Source organism: Canis lupus, chromosome 23, assembly GCF_003254725.2.
Source record: "Canis lupus dingo isolate Sandy chromosome 23, ASM325472v2, whole genome shotgun sequence".
Taxonomy (NCBI): Eukaryota; Metazoa; Chordata; class Mammalia; order Carnivora; family Canidae; genus Canis; species Canis lupus.
In genome coordinates, this window is record NC_064265.1 from 38,828,768 (window position 1) to 38,850,050 (window position 21,283).

The 21,283-nt window shown below is 42.4% G+C and overlaps 1 pseudogene; it reads right to left on the bottom strand.

Moving 5' to 3' along the window:
• Positions 1-3,126: 3,126 nt before the first annotated feature.
• Positions 3,127-7,354, bottom strand: LOC112661051 (proline-rich protein 32-like; annotated as a pseudogene).
• Between the last annotated feature and the right edge of the window lie 13,929 nt (positions 7,355-21,283).

The window sequence follows — 21,283 nt, forward strand, 5'->3', positions numbered from 1 at the left end:
TCTTAGTTTTGATGAATATGGTAATACTTTCTATAAACAACAACAGTGGCAGGAATCTAGGGCCTGCGTTGGGCTATCTTAGAACCGTGTCTTCCAACATAGTAGCCACTAGCCCCATGTGGGTTTTGGGAACTTGAAACATGGTGAGTCCCCCTATGACCTGCTGTAGTGCAAAATGCTCACCGGATTCTGAAGACTTAGTATGGAAAAAAATAATGCTACAATGTCTCCTTAACACTTTTTTTAATTGATAGCATGTTGAAGTGATCATATTTTGGATATATTGGGTTAAATAAACTACATTATTAAAATTGATTTCATCTTTTTACTTTTTTAAAGTGGCTACTAGCAACTCTAAATTCCTGTGTGTGGCTCGCATTGCATTTCTCCTGGACAGCACTGCTTTGGAAGAAGATCTCAGAGATTGTGGTGGCCACCCGTTAGAAACCGATGGACTTTAGCTCCAGATTTGGTTCAGGTGTCAAGACTGATTATGCTGCATATCATACCCTCCTTCTGGGGAGGGTAGAGTAGATCCTGGGCAGGTCCAAAAATGGCTTGAGAGAGGAGGGAAAGGAAATTATCTTGGGGTTTCTCGGGTGGTTTAGGGTACAGGACTGTGGTGAGGGTTCCTGCCGACAGAGGCTTGTGAGACTTAAAACTGCCCCGGGGAATACCTGGGCTGGTTTTTTTTTTTTTTTTTTTTTTTTTTTTTGAGCTTTCCCAAATGTTGAGAAAGAAGGGGGAGGTGGAAGGTGAGGTGAAAAGTGTCAGTTCCGAGGGCTGATAATAGACGAGTCAGACTTACTACATTATCCAGTTCTGCGCCCTCATTTTACCAAGGAGGATTCAGACATAGAAAGGGGAGATGACTTGCCCAAGGTCACACAGCCAGCTAGTGGTGGTGCTGGTGCTGGAGAGACCAGAGATGTTTTTCCTTCTGTTTCACAGCATCTCATGGAAAGCTACCTTGGAGGACAAGAAAATCCTTTGTCCAGGGGATGGTCTCCATGATTTGTGGTTCTGTAGGGAAGGAGGACGTGCTCAAGGATGGCAGTCAGGCTTGGCAATGCCACCAGCGACTCTCTCGCCAGGGCAGCCCTAGGCCAATTTGGCTCATGTTTGCTGACAAGCTGGATCAGGAAAGTGATTGGAAAAGTAAATATTCCACAGAAAATGAAATCAAGAATCTGAAAAAAAGACAAACAAAAAAAACCCCCAAACACAAACAAATCCATGAGAACGAAGTGGACATTGTGCATATGCTTCTTTTCAACATTAAAGTGGCTTTGAATCAGACCAAGAAGCCCTCACATCTCCATTTTAGTTGAGGCTTAAAAACTTCCAAGAGGGGTTATTGTCCAGGGACAGAGGTCTCCCTTTGCAGGTGCAGAGCTTAAATGTTTTACAAAGAAAAGGAAATAAACTCATTGGGGTTTGTTCTAATATTTTGAGGAGAGTTGCTTTGAACGTACAGCATGAATTTTGGAAGCCTGGGTACTTAAAAACACACTTGGGAAGGGATTGATTTTAAAATCTGAATCTTTGCCTGGTTCTTGGCTTCTCTGAAGTGTCGGTCGTTTAGTGTTTTGTGTTTATTGCATCCATCACAAATAAATCTGAATTTGTTTTGATTTTTCTGATTTCCTTCTACCCTGGAAGTAGAGCAGCCTTTTCTGTGCAAATGACTTTGGATAAAGTCTTAAATAATTACCAATCCCAGCTGACACTTACTGCAACCCTGGAACGTGCTCTATCTGCTGCCTTCCCCGAAGAACGTAGGATGGAAGGAATTGCTTGAGAGCCAGATCAAGAACTCCCCCTGGATTGTGGCCAATCAAGAGCATTTCATAAATGTTTGCCTGTAGAGTCAGCCCACAATTGCCTGGTGAATGGGACATGATGGATATAAACAGGTAAAAGCTGTGGTCAATACCCAAGTACTGATACTTGGCTTTGAAATGTCTTTTGTTTGGTACTGTATTTTGAATATGAGGGATTTTTTTTTAAAAAGATTCATTTTTATTTATTTATGATAGACATAGAGAGAGAGAGAGAGAGAGAGAGAGAGGCAGAGACACAGGCAGAGGGAGAAGCAGGCTCCATGCAGGGAGCCTGATGCCGACTCGATCCCGGGACTCCAGGATCGCGCCCTGGGCCAAAGGCAGGCGCAAAACCGCTGAGCCACCCAGGGATCCCCCAAATATGAGGGATTTTATGGTTAAAACAATACTCACCTATACCAAATATGTATTCTGTGCCAAGCCTGAGGTAAAGCAATTTCATATTGGGGATAACCTCTCTATTGATTCTAGGATTTACTGTCTGAAGGCCTTTTTTGCTTAGAGAGGAACACATGCTGCTACCTTTTTACTGATTCTCAGTTTATTAACTTTTTGGACTTTATGAAGCAATAGATATTTCTTTAAACATTGAATAATACTTCTCAAAATATTTTCACGCTACTTAACATGACTAAGCAGTCAAAATTTAGGAGTTTGACATGATATTTTTCCTCCCAGACTTAGGAACTTATTTGATGAAGCTATTTTAAACAGTTAATTTTCGTGCCTCCAGTATATTAGATTCTCTTAAATGTTCTAAACACCCTAAGAAGGAGATAAACTTGTGGAATATTGCAAAGATTGCAGGCCTTATTCTCACAATGACATTACTGATTTCAACGTTTTATTGTTTCTATCCATATCCACACCCTCATTCTCACTCTTATTTCTTATACCTTCCCAGGGTAGCAGTAATTTTACTAGAGCATCTTAGATGGCAGGATAAACAGTAGAGTTTTGGCATGGGACCTGGTTTTCAAGTTCAGGGTGATTTAAACTCAAGCCTAGTCAATGGCTCTGGCGGAATCCATTTTTTAATTTGTTTCTCTCACTAATCATGTATTGTAGGATTTTGAGGTTTTCAGGCTTTTGAAGTTCTGTTCTTTTTCACTCTTCTGCCATTATTATTTTTTTTCAAACTTTAGAATTTTAATTGAATCTTCAAGCATGTAAGGCACATTAGTGCTAAGCAAAGTGTAAGAAGATAGGGGGTTTCAACTATAAAAACATAAATGAGTAATTTTCACCTCTTCCCCCAACCCTTTTTCCCCTCCATGTATTGTCATTGGTTGTTCTCTCTGGGGGTGCACGTGCCCCAGCGAGGAAAATTGGCAAAATAAGAAGGCAGCAGAGGACCCAATATCGGGGGTGGAGCAAAAGCAATAGGCATAGCAAGAAATGGACTGAAACTCGGAGGTCGAGGAGGTATAAAGCAATGAGCAGTAGGGTGAGTACTGGAAGACAAGGGGAGAGACCCTGACCAATTCTCTGTGGGATGCCACTGGCTTCCTTGTGGGAAAGAATCACGAGACAGCCCTTCCTTGCTGGCCTTTCTTGTATTTCCTGATCTAATTGTGGGGATATGTGGGGGGGCTCTTACTTGTGGACCCCTGGGTGGAACGAACCCCTGACCTCATGGCAAAGCTATGTATGACCTTGCATTATTGCCATGTCTCTTGGTGCCCCCACTGCTGACCCCTGCCCCTCATCATCGGTGCAGGAGGGCTGCCAGGGAATTCCTGGGACACATTCATAGAATCCTGTCCCCTAAGCCTCCAGCCTCCTAGGCCCTCAGAGCTATTTACTTCTGCTGCTGAAAGGGACTCTTCTGTAGCAGCAGGTGGTGGCGCATAGGGGTGTTCATGAGCTCTGGACCTGTCCACAGGAATGCAGGCTCCTGGGGTCTCGGAGGGGTGCTCCAGTTGCTCTCTGCCAGGTGAGTCAGCACATTGAGGGGGGTCTCAGCAGGATGCGATGGTGGCCCCAAGGCTCTGCATCATCTTTGGGCATGGAACTTGGACCCTGGAGAGACACGTCTTCGTCAGGGTGCGGCTCCCGGGTCGCACACTCATCTGCAACTTCTCCACTGGGTGAAGGGGAGTGACCACCAAGGACGTTTTCAATACAAGCCTTGGAGAAAGTCCATCAGGAAAACCTTTGAGAGGTAATGGAGGAAACCAGCTGAATGGCCACGTAGGCCAACTCAGCTTGGAGAGAGGACTTGTGCTTCTGCTTTAGAGCAGCTTGGCAACTCGAAGGAAGCCACGGACCAGCTGCTTCTTTCTAGATTGGAGTTCTCTCTGTTTTGCCTTGATTGTGTATTGGCCGGGCCTTTAGGTAATATTGGAAACATCATTATAATTTCCTAATATCTCACTATTATCAATTAAGAAGTGCATGGAGAGGATTAGGTTTGTGCTGTACATTCTCCTCTTTGGGCTATAGGGTGGATGCAGAGATGTGCCTTCTGGTTCCCTCCTGAGGACTTGATCCCGGGATTTCAGGATAATGCCCTGGGCTGAAGGCAGGCACTAAACCACTGAGCTGCCCAGGGATCCCCAATATTGGAGTATTTGAGAGGTCAGGGAAAGTAAAAAGAATTGGAATGATGAAATTGGCTGGTGATTATTTGGGGATATCAAGGCATTGAGAAAATGAAAAGCTGAGGGTGATTAATTACCCATTTAAGGTGAAGTGTAAAAAGCAGAGGGCCTCCTTGGCAGCATAGAGAGAGACTCCCATTACCTACAGCCAAAAGGCAGAAAATGCTCAGCATCAGGTCTAGGACTTAATTTAAGGGTGATGGAGCTCCAGAAGAGGTTGAATTCTCAAACCTGGCAAGTCTGCTATCCTAAGGTCAGGGTCCCGATGAGAAAGGTGTGGATCTCTGATACTTGGGATGGGGTCACCTGGGTTAATGTAAATGAAAATTTTAATTCCTAGAGTCCCCTGACCTCTCTAGGCCTGTAGAAATGGTCATAGTCCTCACTATTAAATGTTAGTTCACACTTTTCTTGACACAAGGCAGAGGTACTCATCCTGACCACCTCTAGGATCTATCTCTGGCTCTTCTCTAGATCGATAACTGGAGTTGAGTCATATGTGACCTGGCCAGAGAAGTACTGGGTCTGCTGCAGGAGGAAAGGGAGCAGCAAAAATTTGGGGATCTGTGGTATCTTGAACTAGAAGAGCTGAGGGGATCAAGGGAGGGGAGTGAGGGGGAAGGGAAATACAAAGTTGGCTAAAGAAGAGTTTATTGATATGGGAACAGTCTCACAGGACCTGTGGCTTGACACTCTGGAGAGAACCTTGGAGAATGATGCTAATATGCTGCTAGCACATTGTTCTTAGAAGTTTGGAGAAAGTGATGGTCTATGTTAAGTGAAGGAGAGATGCCACAACTGTGTAGCAGATGGTAGGAGGGATCAAAGGATCAGAGAAGTGAGTGTGCTAGAGACAATGTACTAAGTACTTGTTCCATGGCCTCTAAGCTGAGGGATATTGCAGTGGAAAAAGCCAAGTGGAAGCCTTTGGAGCGGCTCTCCTCCTAATGACAAAATAGGCAGTTTCTTTGGTGACCCTAAATGAACTATGCCATCCAATATTTATACCTCTGTATCAACCCCTCCAACATTGACTCTGAACTTGAGAAAATGGATATAAGGAGGCACGATACAAGGAAAGACTTGATAAGAGTTTGCACAAGTGGATACTGGGAGTTAGGGAAATGGGTCAGCCCCGTAGGTTTACCTTGCTTGGCTTGCCTATAAAAAGGGGGTCTTCTCAGGTCCTGTTAGGGGACTCTGCTTCCCAATTTTTTGCTGCTTTGTCCTTCACTGGTTTCTTGCAGAATCTACTCCTATTTATTTATTTTTTTATTTAGAATGTGAGCTGGGGGAGGGGCAGAGGGAGAGAGAAAGTCAAGCAGACTCTGTGCTGGGCACAGAGCCTGACTCCGGCCTCGATCTCATGATCCTGAGATCATGTCCTGAGCCGAAATCAGGAGTCGGACACTTAACCAACTGAGCACCCAGGCACCCCAGAATTGACTCCTTTTTAAATGACCTTGAATCTAGCTTTGTGTTGGAAACCAAAAAAAGAAAAAAAAAGTTTGAACAGAGGTACTTGTCTTGGAATGCTTGCTCTTGGGATCCAGCTGCCATATGGAGAAGCTCTAGGTAACTACATGATGAGACTACGTGGAAGGAGAGGCCTCAGTCTACCAGCCTTCTCTCCCAAGGTACCAGCCATGGGAGTGTAGCTATGTTGGACACTCCAGTCCCAGCTGTCATTGGACTGCATCTGCATGAGAGACACCAAGCAAGACCAACAAAATGACAATCCACGTAAGCTCCTATTAACTCACAGAATCATGCTAAATAATTACAAGAGTTGATGTATTAAGCCACCACGTTTTGTGGTATTTTGTTATTCAGCAACAAATAAACAACTGTGAATGAAGAAACAGTATGGCAACCTGGTGGGGAATGACAGAGATTAGTATAACTGATAAAGACCTAAACCCTTTCAAAGGGCAGAATTTTGAGGGGTGCATATAGTTGTGTACTTTTATGGGAGGAGAAGAAACTCAAGGAAAGAATATGATTGGACTCTAGGCAGTGGTGAATGGGTTGACTGGTTGGTCAGAGGCCTGGCAGGAGAAAGCTCAGAATGCTGGGGGCTGGAAGGGCTGGGAGAGAGGCGTGTGGATGGATGGATGGATCTGTGGGAGTGGCCACACAGTGTATCCTGTGAATACTGGAGAACATTTTATTTCAGTGTTCCAATCAGTTCACCTCCAGGCTGTGTGTAGGGGGTACCATTCTTAAATTTAACTTCTCTCTCATTTCCGGAGCTTGTTTCTATCCTGGCTTATACCTTCTTAGGAGCAGGTAGGCCTTTTATGTCTAAGATTGAAATGTCTAAGATTGAAATGACTTTCTTGATAGCTGGTCCGAGTGTGGCGAGAAGACCCCAGACATCCCTTCCTGTGGGCTAGGGTAGTGTTCAGACGGTTGCACAAGAACTGATGATCCCTTTCTGATTTATTGGCTTGGATGCTAAGATTTGCACATATTGTCGGCAAGGACTGCTGCATCCAGTATAATTAAGCCTTAACTGGGTAATCTGAATCTTTAATCCAGGAAACATTTATCCAGAGATGGCCATTGTAGTTTATTTTGAGGTGGAATATCTTATCCCTTTAGTAAGAGACTCAAGTAGGTACTTGGTTTGGTCTTCCCAGTTCACAATCACGGGCCTTCTAGAGCACTACGCCTTTATTCCCGGGGATCACAGTTCTGGCAGCCAGCTTTCTACCCCCTGACTCTGCCTCTCTGGACACAGCTGTTGGGAACAAGGGTGGTCACCTGACCCAAGTTGAACCAACCAGATTTTTTTCTCTTGGGGACTTGGAATGGAGACTATGACTCAGTCAGTTTGGGCAGGTCTTTTGCTGAGAGAGGTCAGAATCTTGGGACCTGGGACGTGCTCACCTTCTGCTCACACATGCGCAGAGAAGCATCAAAGGCAGGTCTTCAGAAGGAAACGAGATTTCCAGAGAGCTTTCTTCTTTTGGGCTTCCCCCCTTTCCTGATGCCACCTCCCTTTTGCCTTCTGAGATACTCCTATATCTTTATAAAGCCTTCCTCCTCCCTGTGGGCTAACTTGAGGAATTTTCTGTTACTTACAACCAAAGAGACTTAACCAGACAGAGGTCCTTCGGCGTGAACGTGCTTCTGGTGCCTGCACCTGGCCGCACAGCTCTCCTTGTTCCCCCTCCCCTCACTCTCCATCACTCCTCCTCTCTCTTTAACTTTTTTCTTTTAATTCTCTCCCCTCCCCACCTCCGGCCAGACTGTATTATGATGAATTCAGGTTACAGAGAATCCCTGTTCTAACCCAAAGTCATTTTCTTGCCAAGAATCCCATAGCGACAAACCCTCAGCTCTGAAGGATAAATTAAACTGAGAGGGTCTACCTCTCAGAATCTCTTCTTATCTAAAGAAAATAAGCAAGGTCATTGTCTTCCCTAAAGGCAGCCTCCTCCTAGTTAAGTACATATGTCTGGTTCTGTTTGCATGATCGCCAACAGCGCCTTTCAATGAGAAGGAATAATGAGCACCCAGCAGACAAGGGAAGACAAGAGGGTGCTGTGGCCTTTTACATGAGTTTTTTCGTCTTTTCTCACAGTTATTTAATATAAAAGAAGAGAGACTTGACAGTCTCTCCACCTGTCAGTCAAAGAGAATCAAAATGTGACTCATTTCTTTAAATAAAGTTGGTAAATCTCCTCTCAAATTCCAGTACTCTTGCTTGTGTGGCAAAGGGAAAACAACAAAAATCTAGAAATAACATAAATTTTCAGAAATAGAGGGGAGTGGTTGGATAAACAATGATATACCCACACTTAAGAAAATTGAGTAGTTATTTAAAAAAATGATTCAGAGCAATGTGTGTTATAGTAAAAGCTCTGCTGGGGCAAAGGCTGCTAGCTACTACCTCCATCCTCCAAATAAGTCTACCCTTTTCCATGATTTTTAGCTGGGCACTTAGCTGTCAGGGGGGAAAGACTACATTTCCCAGCTTCCCTTGCAGCAAGGTATAGCCCGGTGACCAGGTCCTGGTCAATGAGAAGTGAGGGGTTGGGAGATGGCCAACTTCTGTGTTGTGTTTTGAAAAGGAGGAAGGAGGTGGGGAATGTCCATTACCCCTCCCCCCCTCTTTCCTCCACCCTATTTCCTGGAATGTGGCAAACTAACAGGCCATGTGGATGAAGGGTACTGCTTGGGGAGGATGGGCAACAAGATAGAAGAGGCTTGAATGCCTGACTCACTGTGTGCAGCAGAGTTCCAGAAGGCCCCTGGACTGTCTGCCTAGGGATGCTGAAGTCAGGAAGAAACTTCTGTCTTCTTAATTTGGATCTCTGTTACCTGCAGCCAGACTTATCACCCAATTAATACCTTATCTAAGCAGGAAAAGAAATTCAGTTGTAATGTGCACAACATGATGCGATTTAAAAATATCTGTGAAAGAATCTACCCTGTACAGATGCATATATGCTTGTAAATGTGTAAATTATTGTGAAAAAGGTGGGAAAATAAATGGTCAAGCTTCTAACTTTGATTTCCTAAGAGGTGGGGAGGGAGAAGGCGTTCACACTTTGTTTTGTTTTTTGTTTTTATTGAAGTTCATTCGCCAACATGTAGTATAACACCCAGTGCTCATCCCATTAATTGCCCTCCTCAGTGCCTGTCACCCAGTTACCCCAACCCCCTCACCCCCCCGGTCTCACCCTTCTGCAACCCTTTGTTTCTCAGAGTTAGGAGTCTCTCATGGTTTGTCTCCCTAATTTTTCTTTAACATCTTTTTGGGGGACTTATAATAGAAAAACTTTTTTTTTTTTTTTTAATGTACAGAAAAAACTATCTCAAGTCTTCCTGAAATTGATGTAGCTAATATGAAAGTGCTTATTTAAACCACAGGGTTGAGAGATGTCTGGGTGGCTCAGTTGGTTAAATATCTGCTTTCAGCTCAGGTCGTGATCCTGGAGTCCTGGGTTGGAGGCTTGTGTTTGGTGAGCAGGGAGCCTGCTTCTCCCTCTCCCTCTGCCCCCTATCCCACCTCCACACTCTCTCTAAAAAAACAAAAAACAAAACCATACAGGTGAAAGCTTTGGAGGCCAGGGTTCAGGATCAGAAACCCATGTTGTTCTGTCAAAGTCTCTGCTTGAGAGATTTATATTTGTGGGTCATTCTTACAAAGTTGTTTCTAGATAGAGGTGGCTGCTGGCTCTTTTTATGTAGTTGGGTAAGAGCAACTGGGGAAGACTGATTATTCTGTATTTAGAAAAGAGGAACAGTTGTGTTTTGTACAAAATTATCTCTTGATTTGCTTCCACTGTGGAGCAGTTGTAGGAAGAGATGGACAGAATGAATGAGGGAAATAATTAAGCTGTGTGAAGACATGTCCCTAGTGATTCGTACTAGCTGACCACATGGTTAAAGCTCAGGGTGAGAAGGGGAGTCAGCCTTGAATTTACTGCTCACAATGCACCCACAGCATGCAGAGAAATTTGCACATTTGTTGATATGGGCTTAGCTGGAAATGAAAATTTGGAAACCACAGGCTTCAGAGCCAGTAACCTGCAGCAAAAGCTTTCAAACACCTTTTCAAGCAATTGTTTAGGAAAAAAAAATTTTTTTGTACTCCACCAAACCTCTTCATTTCTCTAAGAATAAATGCCACAAGACTAAGGTTAAAACTGCACCATTTATTGAGCATAGGAGCTAATTAAATTTTTCCACATGACCAAGAAAAGGGAAACCAAGAGCTTTCTTTGGTTTTTCATCCCTTGGTAAAGTAAAGTAAAAAAAAAAAAAAAGAGAGAGAGAGAAAGAAGAAGAAAGAAAACAGAAGGGTGTGGTGCACACACACAGTTGGAAAAGCATCTTTTCCAGGATTAAAATGAAGACTATCAAAAAAGTACTAAATAAATTCTAAATGGTATAAACTTAAATGGCATTAAATCCTTAATTTGACATGGGTGAAGGTTGGTGGCATAGTAGAAAGAACATGAATTGTGGAATCAGGTAGGTGTGGGTTCCAATCCTTGATTTTCCACTTATATCAGCATAATAGGATGTTTAGATAAATCGTTCATGGTATCACTTTTGGCAAGGGTTTCAAGGTGACTATGCTATTAACTTATATTACAAAGTGATGTATTAAACTATCAAGGGGACTTTCAAGAAAGTGTCCAAAACCAGTTTTGGGTCTCTTATCCCCTCAGCTACCAAAGATTTAAAAGGGTTGAATAGAGATTTAATAAAGATTTTTGTTTGGAAAAGTGGAGCATTTTTCTTTCACCTCAAGCCTAAGGAGAAGATCTTCAATGGAACCACCACTGAGTTTGCTGTGTGTCCCAATGGACTGAAATCTGAATTGTACCTGAGAAAGCAGAAGGGTAGACTGTTGTTGCTTTGCTTCGCCGAGAGAGAAGTGAAAAGATTTTGCTGCAAAGAAGGGGACTTTCACTCCCAAGTTGACTGGGGTGAAAAATATATGTTTCCTTTTGACAGTGGTTGCTTGGGGGTCCTAGAAGACTGGGAAGGGTTGTCTTAGATACCAATCAAGAAGACTGCCTAAAGGACAAGGTGAACCCAGCAGAGAGTTTGGAACTGTTGGACCCAGTTGTATGGGAGAAGCCAGGATTGGAGGGGGTTCTTTGAAGAGCAAAAGTCTCCTCAAAACAAAGAGTCGGTCACATACGGCTGCAGGTTTTGGGAGGCACTGGTGTCAACCGCACTGATGGTGACAGGTGGGGTACAAATTGCTGAAGAAGACTCAAGGTCACCAAAAGTCAGTGTTTACATTGTAGTTTGTTACAGGAAAAGGATAAAACATAGCAGCAGCATTAAAGGAAAGATATATATCTCAACCACAGGCTGTGTCACAGCCAGGGGCCAGGAAAGACTGGGACAAGCTCTAATTATCTTCTTTCTATAAGGGCCACAGCAAGATGTCCTAGCTCTCTCAGAGCAGGAGCCACTGCTACGTGCACAGGGAACCCAAAGTAGTCCTGACCAGGGTTTCTTATACTCTGCTGGTCTTATAGGTGTATTTCTGCTCCGGGACCAGCTCCAATGGCCAGACTTCTGGGGATCTTGGTAAGAGCAGGCACAAATCATCAACCTCACTGTTACCATGAAACGGTGCTGATAAGCTAGTACAAACCAGCCCCAAACTTGGACAAATGGCCATAAAGTGACTATTAACTGTGCCTTGGCCAGGATTCAGTGCCATGCTGGTATATATTTCTTATCTGAGTAGAAAAGCTCAGGTGTATTCCAGGCTTGCTGGAATTCACCTTCATAGTTACCAACTTGTAACAGTATCTGTCTAGTAAGAGTGTTTCCACCCTCACCTCTCCTTGCACTCTCAGCCTAGAGGATGTGGAAGCAGCCTGGAGAATGGAGGAGGAGAATAGAAGCCCAAGATGAAGAAATAGAAAGAGTTCACCACACCTGTTTCCTTCTCAAAGCATGTCTGTCTGGGGGCACAGGTAAAAGATTAAATTTTGAACAGAGTTGAATCTTGTGACTATGACACAGGGCTAGATATTTTCATTATTGAATTGAGACCATTTTCATGACTACAGGTAGCAAACAAACTTTTTTTTAAAAATGGTGACAATTGACCATAAATCCATGAGACTTGCCTTACACTTCATCCAGTGGGCAGGGGAAAAATTAACCCCCCAGAATGAATTTGAATAGGTAGGAGGAAAAAATGATCAAGCCATTTTTTATTATATCATATGGGTTTGATTCTTTGAACATATTGGTTATATGGGAATAGCAAAGGTAAAATTGGACAAGTGACAAGGAATATGCAAGAAAAATTAGAGAGGTTAAATAATCAAATAGATAAGTAAAACTCTCCCTTTCGCACCCCAAACCCAACTAGAGACAAGCACTGGAATCTTTTTTTTTTTTTTTTTTTTGCTTTTTTGCTCCTTATGAAGCAAAATGTTTACATACATCATTTAGTTTTATGATGAAGACAAAGGGATTAAGATACCAGTTTTGAATTAAAGAGCTGGTCTGCAGGATTAAGAGATATCTGGAACAGCTGAGAAGATTGTGGGGTTGATGTGTGGAACTGTTCTTCTAGGCCATCAAGGCGTGTAACCAGAAGCAAAGTTACAGCCCCCTTTTCTCAGCCACTCTTGTGATTAGTTTGGGTCTATGACTGGGTTCTGGCCATCTGATGAGGGCAGAAGTGGGGTAAATCACTTGCATACCTGCTCTTAAAAGCCAGATGGATGCTCTAGGTTTCTCTTTTTTCTGCTGCCATGATGTTTAAAGGTCATACTTTCTAGATGGAGACAAAGAAGAGGAAGTTTCTCCTGACCCATACAGGGCTTTGCGGGAGTAAGTTCAGCCATAGAAATGCTGGGTTAAACCATAGGTTAAATTATCCTAATATATGGGAAAAGAACTATGAAGAAAGGAAGGAACAGGAGCATGAAGCAGTTTTCGCAGTTGGAGGTCTAAAGGTGGAATCAATATTTCTTTTAGATCGATATTTGTTGAAGAGAATGGGGACTAGGGAAAGAAGAAATGACATGAAATAACTCTATCCTATGGTTGCATTAAAAAAAACTTGAAAAAAAATATAGACAGAAGTGTATGAAAATCACAAAGTTTTCAGAAACTGAACATGCCCGGCATGTGAATATAGAAACCTCAAACACTCAGAGTGTTAGCAGGATCCCAGAAGCTCTCCTCGTGGACCTTTTCAGTCACAAGCCAGCAGGAGTACCTGCCTGCCTGACTTTTAATGCTGTGGTTGTACCTTGACCTCTACTTGACCATGTGGTTCAAAAAGAATCTCCCTCCTCTGGCCCACTTAAGCTTCCGTATTACCCAGAAACTCTAGGCTCCTTGAAATTTCTTAATTTTCTAGTTTTCACAAGTAGTAGAAAAAAAATAAGACAATGAGGAATTGAATGAAAGTATTATCAAACTGACTTAAATTCTTAGTGGATTTAAATTTAATTTAATTTTTTGAATAAATATGCATTCTTGTATGTCCATAAAAACTTTAAAAATTAGTTATACATGTTACAAAAAGACATCCTATTACATTTTTAAAAATTTATTTATTTATTCATAAGAGATATACACACACACAGAGAGGCAGAGACATAGGGAGAAGCAGGGTCCCTGAAAGGAAACCCAATGGGGACTTGATCCTGGATCCCATGGCTTCGGCCCTGAGCCGAAGGCAGATGCTCAACTGCTGAGCCACTCAGGTGTCCCCATCCTATTACATTTTAAAAGAGATCTTACAAGGCAAGTTGTATGGTCATGATCCAGTACAGTAAAGAACAAATGCTGGAGAAAGCAAAACAAAACAAAACAAAAATACTGGAGGATAACCAAAATATTGCTACATAGGAAACACTTGATATAATCAAAAGTAAAAATGATGATTTATGACTATGTAAAAGCAATAAAAATAAAGCTTTATGGTTAAACCTCATTTCAAAAGCTGTTCTCGTAGGAAAATTCACAACCTTAAATATCCTCATTAATACAGAAGGACTAAAAATAAACATATTACCTATCTTTAAAAAGAGGAAAAATCCCCAATAAACAAAATACCTTTCATATTTCATTGATTCTCAGATCTATTTTATTTTTTATTGTGACACCTCTGAAATCAGAACGTGTCCTCAATTTCTCTTGACCATGCCGCAGTGTGATAGTGTGTTTTTTTTTTCTTGTGCATATAAGAACTTGGCTGTTCTTCCTGGTAGCACTACTGAAATGCCTTGGCACATCAGTCAAAAAACCATTTGAGCTCTATTTGAGGAAGGGATGTGAATGCTGTTGGATGTCTGAAATATTTTGAATGACACTTCCAGGAAGAGAACTAGCAGTAAAACTTGCAGAAGGAGTATTGGCAATTTGGGAGATCATCCTTTTAAACAGTGCTGAGTCATCAGCACAGAGGACAGCCTTAAATGGAAAAAAGGTAACATTAATGAGTGGACAGTGGTTTGAAAGAACTGAGTTCTCAATGAGAAAACAACTTAGAAATCTCAAGCAATTTTGTATTTTCCTTTTAGGGATACATAGGAGAAATATGATCAAAATTTATGCCTTGTGAATTAAAAAAAACAACAACTCTTCCAATAAATACAAAATAACATTCTGAGCGATAAGGAGGCCTTATGTCCTAAATTATGTGAAAGTGTTGTATTTTTCTTAGTGGTATCCGAAATAATGATGAAATGTGGTAACAGAGCCAAAAGTTAATGTTAATGAAATAGAAAACCAAAAGAGTAGAATGTATAAATAACTATAAAAACTAGATTTTCAAAAAGATTAATAATGTTTGCATAAACTCTTCATGAGCCTGATTAAGAAAAAAAATATGAGAGCAAAAATATATAAGATTAGGAGTAAGAAAAGAGCTACAGAGAATGCAGATTAAAACAATAAGGGAATGTTATGCAACTCATCAGCAAACTACTTGAAAATCAAGCGAAGGGGTTGGCAAACTTTCTCTGTAGAAGGCTAGATAGTATTTTAGGCTTTTCAATTCAAGAGATAAATCGAAGATATTATGTAGGTATTTAAATAACCACTTAAAAATGTGTAAAGCATTCTTAGCTCAATAGCTGTAGAAAAATAGAAGGTGGGCCACACTTGGCCCATGAGCATTGTTTGCTGACTTGATTTAGAAGAAAATGATGATTTTCCCAGACAAATACAATTTGTAAACATGACCCAAGAAGGTTGGGTAATTTTTTTTTTAAAGATTTTATTTATTTATTCATGAGAGACACAGGCAGAGGGAGAAGCAGGCTCCCTGTGGGGAGCCCGATGTGGGACTCGATTTCAGGACCCTGGGATCACGACCTTAGCCAAAGGCAGACGCTCAACCACTGAGCCAGCCAGGTGTCCCTAGAGGTGGGTAATTTGAACAGAACAATCACTGTGGAAGAAACTAGAACAATACTTAAAGAACTACTAATATAAAAGAGACCAGGGGGATCCCTGGGTGGCGCAGCGGTTTGGCGCCTGCCTTTGGCCCAGGGCGCGATCCTGGAGACCCGGGATCGAATCCCACGTCGGGCTCCCGGTGCATGGAGCCTGCTTCTCCCTCTGCCTGTGTCTCTGCCTCTCTCTCTCTCTCTGTGACTATAATAAATAAAAAAAAAAAAAAAAAAAAAGAGACCAGGGCCAGCTCGTTTCAACAGTTGAATAATATTTAACATTTAAAGAACAAATAATGCCAACGTTTCTGACCATTGAAAACTCTTACAGACCACAGAAAAGAGATGGAAATCTCCCGAATTCATTTAGTGAAGCCAGCATAATGTTAATAGCAAACTCGGTTGTCACACAACTAGTATGCAAAACGTATACATCGTTGGTACTTATGGATATAGCTGCAAAAATAAAAAATGATATATTAGCAAAAGAATATAGCAAAATAGTAACTGAATGGAAAGGCAAGAGTAGTTGGATATCAGGAAATTTATCAATATAATTTATCAAGTCAACAAATTAAAAGAGAAACCATATGATCAGAGCAATAAATGCTAAAAGGGCATTTGGTTTAACAACAAAACAAAACACCAACCCAGCAGTTATTCTTACAAAACACTTCTAAATAAATGGCAATAAAAAGAGGTTATTTAGAAATGATTATTTTTAAAAACAAAACAGGAAACATCACTCTAAGTCCTGAAATGATAAAGGCAAGTCAATAAAATTCAGAAACAAGATGCCAACTACTACTTTTATTACTTAATATAACTTTGGAAATTCTATTGAATGTAATGAGACAAAATAATAATGAAATACATGCATAAGTACTGGAGAAAAAAAGAGCTAAACTTGTCATACGATTCCAAACCTTAAAAACCCAAGAAATTCTAGTTTTGAAAATTTCTAGAACAAATAGGAGCATTTGGTAATGCTGGACACACGCTTTTTATGTTCTAGAAATAAGAATCTAGAAATGGAAATGGGAAAACATTCCATTTACAACACCAACAAAAATTTTAATATATGAAAAGAAAAATACAGAACCCACATACATGGAACAAATGATAATATGAGATAGAAGGATATAAATTTACTGAATAAATGGAAAAATGTATCATGTTCTTGGATGGAAGAGTTAGTATCATATAAAATCAAATATGTCACTATTAATATATCAGTGCAATTCCAATTAGAATTCCAATGAAGGCTTTTGGGGGGATAATTGATTATGATGATCTTGAATTTCATATGGAGGAAAAAAATGCCTATGAATAGCCAGTGAATGTGTAAAAAGAAGCATAGCAAGGCGGCGTCTACTTTACTAGGTATTAGAACACTAAAAAGCCACCATAATAAATCAATATGATACGGGCATGGGGACAGCTATATAGATCACAGCACAGATGGACAATTCAGAAATAGATCCCATTTTATATGAGAATTTATATATGAAAATGTGATATTTTGACCCAGTGGAAGAAGAATGATTTACTTAATAAATAATGTGAGCACAACAGGCTATCTGTCTGGAAGAAAATTAAAGAGGACTCTCATCCAGTATCATTTATAAAAATAAATCCCAAACAGATGAAAGGAATGAGGCATGTAGGGCCTCTTTAAACTGATGGATCTCATTGTTTGAAATTCTGCTTTGGCTACCACATCTCTGTCACCCTGTCCAAAATCCTCACCGGCTGAAGGGAAGCTGGCAGGACAGACAGGAGCCTGCCTCGGCCTTGCTGCAAGGGAGCGTGGAGGTGAGGCTTTGGACACAATGTGGAAAGACCAGGAGTGTGGACATTGAGCCAGCTAGAGAGGGGGTGGGGATGGGGAAGAGAAAGAGAGAGAGAGAGAGAGAGAGAGAGAGAGAGAAGGAGAGGAAATAAGAGAGTGGGGGGAATGAGAGAGAATTAGTTTATGTTGGTGTGTGCAACCCCCCAAACTTTCTAGAATAGCTCTTTTACAGGAAGGAAAAGAAGTGTAATTACTGCCTCTTTCCTCATCTTAACTACTTTGGAAAAAATAGGGGATGAAAGCCAGAAAAGGAAGCAGAAGCCTGATTGCTTTCTGTCCTCACCTTAAAGGGACACCAGAGAGGGGCGTGAGGGTCCTTCATCATTTCCCCAGCAGCCTGCAGAATGGGACCGCTCTTCGGGGGGTACTTGGAAGTGAGAAGTTAAGGCCCATTGGATAATTGCTCTTGAGGGAAATCTTGTGCCCAGTGCTCCTGGCATCCTGGGCTGAGAGACAGCCAGGCACAGGTGTACCCTGAGAAAAGCAGGGGGCTTGGGGAGGAGAGAGGACGAGAGGCTGGCTGAGCAGCACCACCAGGGATAGGTCGGCCTCGAACCCAAACACCCAGAGGGAGGAAAGGAGTTCTCTGCGCTGGTCAGAGACGCAAAGGACAGTTGATCTTGGAGCCTAAGGCGAAGCATTGTTGTAGCTGCAGACAACCAGGTGAAAGACTTGGAGGGGCCGGAGAGGGCAGGGATGGGAGGGCTCCCCAGATGCCAGACAACCCTGCCCTAGGCCAGACAGGTGTTTGTCTAGGGGCTGGTAATGATCCCAGAGACAAAGCACCTCTAGGGCTGCCAGGGGTTCTCTGACACAGCCAGGGCCTGGGTGGGACATGTCTCCTGGGAGTGACAGAGGCACAGCCCCATGTTTCTGGCTCTCACCAGTCAGGCCAGCTTGGAGAACTTCCCAAATGTGAGGAGGTCAGGGCTAGCCAACACTCAGGAATGGTGTCATGGGGAAGGAGTGTGGTTTTGGGGTCAGACATACCTGGGCTTGAATCCCAAATGACCTGCTCATTAATGAGCTATCTGGTCATGGGCAGGTGGCTAGACTCTCTGAGCTTCAGTTTCCTTGCTATTAATATGAGAACTAAAGGAACCCATGGAACTGTCAAGGGGGTTAACAGAAAGGAATTAGTACTTTGCGTAGTCTGGCACAAGGTTGGCACTTAATAAGATTTTCTTCATTCTCTCTGAGGAAGCAGGGATGACCTTCCATGGAATCCTGGAGGTCTGTCTCCCATTAGGTCACATGAGCCTGCCTCAGCATGGAGTGGGGGTGCGGGTGGGGTGAGCGTGGCTTAGTGAGCTCTGTCTCAAGGTACATTGCAATCTGCTGCTTTTTCTAACTTCTTTGCTATTGTATCACTTTGTATAAAAGTGTTTAATGAGTCAATGAATTCGTCTTTTTTATCATTAGGCTACTTGGAGTGAAACCCTAGAAATTCCATAGTCTGCACCTGGACAATTATTGTCACCCGGAGATCTCGCTTCCTTTTCAGTTTAATGGTTTTTCGCAAATTGCTGACACTTCCTATGGTCAGTACCAGGTCTCAGACCTCATATAGCATTACATATACACCCAAACCAAAGCCCGCATTAAAAAATATTTTGCTGTAAATTGATGAAAAGATTTCTGCATGATGCTTTAGAAATTACTGGCTGCTGGAAACTTACTTAATTGACAATTTACTAGGATTTCTTGGCAATCACTATGCCTACTCAGGACTTTTTGCAAAGTGCGCAGAAGTAACTTACAAGTGATTTTAAATGGAATGAAATTTGTATGAATACTAAACCCAACGATTATTAATGAGGTTAAAATAATATTATACTTTGGCAATAAACATGTATTAATTTATATTTTGCTGGTTTCTTTTCACATTTCAGAGCCAATGATTTTATATTCTGGCCTCCAACAGTTTTGTAGGTCTCTGAAAAACTTATGAGACACGGGCACTGGGCCTAGAGTGAGATGGAGAAAATAGTCTCATAGGATTGTGGACTTAGCGCATTTCTGACATAGCAGGAGTGGGCCTAGGTACTGTCTGGAAAAGGGAAAGGTCATCTTAGGAGACTGTTTTCTCGCTCTGGCTTCCTCTCAATTCAGCCCTGTTTCTCCTTTTAGTGTTCTGTCCCCACCCCTGCTCCATCCTCTTTTGGTTTTCACCCTCTGCATTGAAACCGGCCAGTTACATCACCTGCCCTCACGGCTACAATTCTTGGCTAATCAAGCACGCTGATCTGCATCATTTTTCTTCTTCTCCTCCTCCTCCTCCTCCTCCTCCTCCTCCTCCTCCTCCTCCTCCTCCTCCTCCTCCTCCTTCTTCTTCTTCTTCTTCTTCTTCTTCTTCTTCTTCTTTTTTTAAAGGATTTTATTTATTTATTCATGAGAGAGAGACAGACAGAGACAGAGAGGGAGAGGCAGACAGAGCAAGAAGCAGGCTCCATGCAGGAAGTTCAATGTGGGACTCGATCCCAGTACCCTGGGATCACACCCTGAGCCAAAGGCAAACACTCAACCGCTGATCCACCCATGCATCCCTGCATCATTTTTCTTAAAGATTTGTTTACTTATTATGAGAGAGAAAGAGAGATAGAAAGAAAGCAGGGGAGGGGCAAAGGGAGAGGGAGAGAAAGAATCTTAAACGTAGGCTCTGTGCCCAGTGTGGAGCCCAATGCAAGGTTCAATTTCGTGACCCTGAGATCATGACCTGAGCCGAAACCAAGAGTCAGACACTTAACCAACTGAACCACCCAGCCGCTCCTGATCCTCATTATTAAATACTTGCAGTGCTAGGCTGAGTCATTGATTTTTGTCTCAAAAATGAGGCTTCATAAATGTGAGTTGAAGGTTAGAAATGGGGATGAATTCTTTGAACCACCTAAAAGGCATCTTCCCTTCCCAGGTGATGTGGCTAGCCATGGTGGCCTTCTGGTGAAGGTGCTCCTATCTGGTGCTCCAAGGGGAGAGTCCCCTTGGTGTCTCTCCTTCAGTTTTGACCCTATACAGAGTGGACAATGGAATGAGGGGGAAAGGGCTGAAGATCCAGTATCTGAGATCTGATTATGCAGCTGCTTTATTAGATTTGCTACTGAGACTGTGTTGGTCTGAGGATGAGTAGCATCTGTATCACCTGGGGACTCGTTTGAAATGCAGAACCCCAAGCTCCACCTGCTGAATTAGAAGCTGCATTTTAACGCAGTCCCTGGGTATGTTTGTGTGAACACCGAGGTTTGAGAAGCCCTGTACCAGACTTCATCACCTGGACGTCCCCAAAGTACTCGACGTCTGCTGGTCTGAATCTAACCTGACCATCTGTCCTCACAACTCATCCTGCTCCTGAGGTTTCTCTCTTCCTCTGGCTTTCTGGGGTGCCTCAAACTGTCATCATAGAACCTGTTCATTGTCTAGTATGTTTTATTTTTACTGCATTCTCCCTGTTAGATTATAAGCTTCTTGAAGACAGGTATTAAGTCCTGGTTTTCACCCTCTGCATTGAAACCTGTCAGCAACAGGTTTCACCAACAAATTTCGATGAGCCCAAGGCAGGTGCTGACTTCTCTAAACGTGTTTCCTCATCTGTAAAGTGCAGGGGTTTCATCTCAAAGAGTCCCCCCAGTCTTAACATTCTGTGATTCTATGATGTGCCTGAACGAATCAGAAGTGCAAGGTGGAAGCACCTTGGAAGTCACCTAACTCAACTTCCTCCCTGGCTCCTGCCCCAGGATACTCTTGCTAAAGGCAAGTCTCTTAGCCACATCCACCTCAAATGACTGCCCAACTTAAGCACAGCCATCTCCAGTGACAGAAAGTTCAGGACCTCTACAGTCAGTATATTCTATTTTCAGAAGGCTCTACATTTTTAGAAACATATTCTTCTATTTTTCAGGCTTCGTAGTTAAACTAAAAGAGAATGGGTTTTGGAATAGGACTGGTCTCCAGATCCACAAGAGCCACTGACTGTGTGAATTGGACAGACTCTAAGATGACCTCATGACCCCTGCCTTCTGGTGTTCATGCCCCTGTGTAATTCCCTTCCCTTCATGTGGGTGAGTTCTGAGACTTACTTCT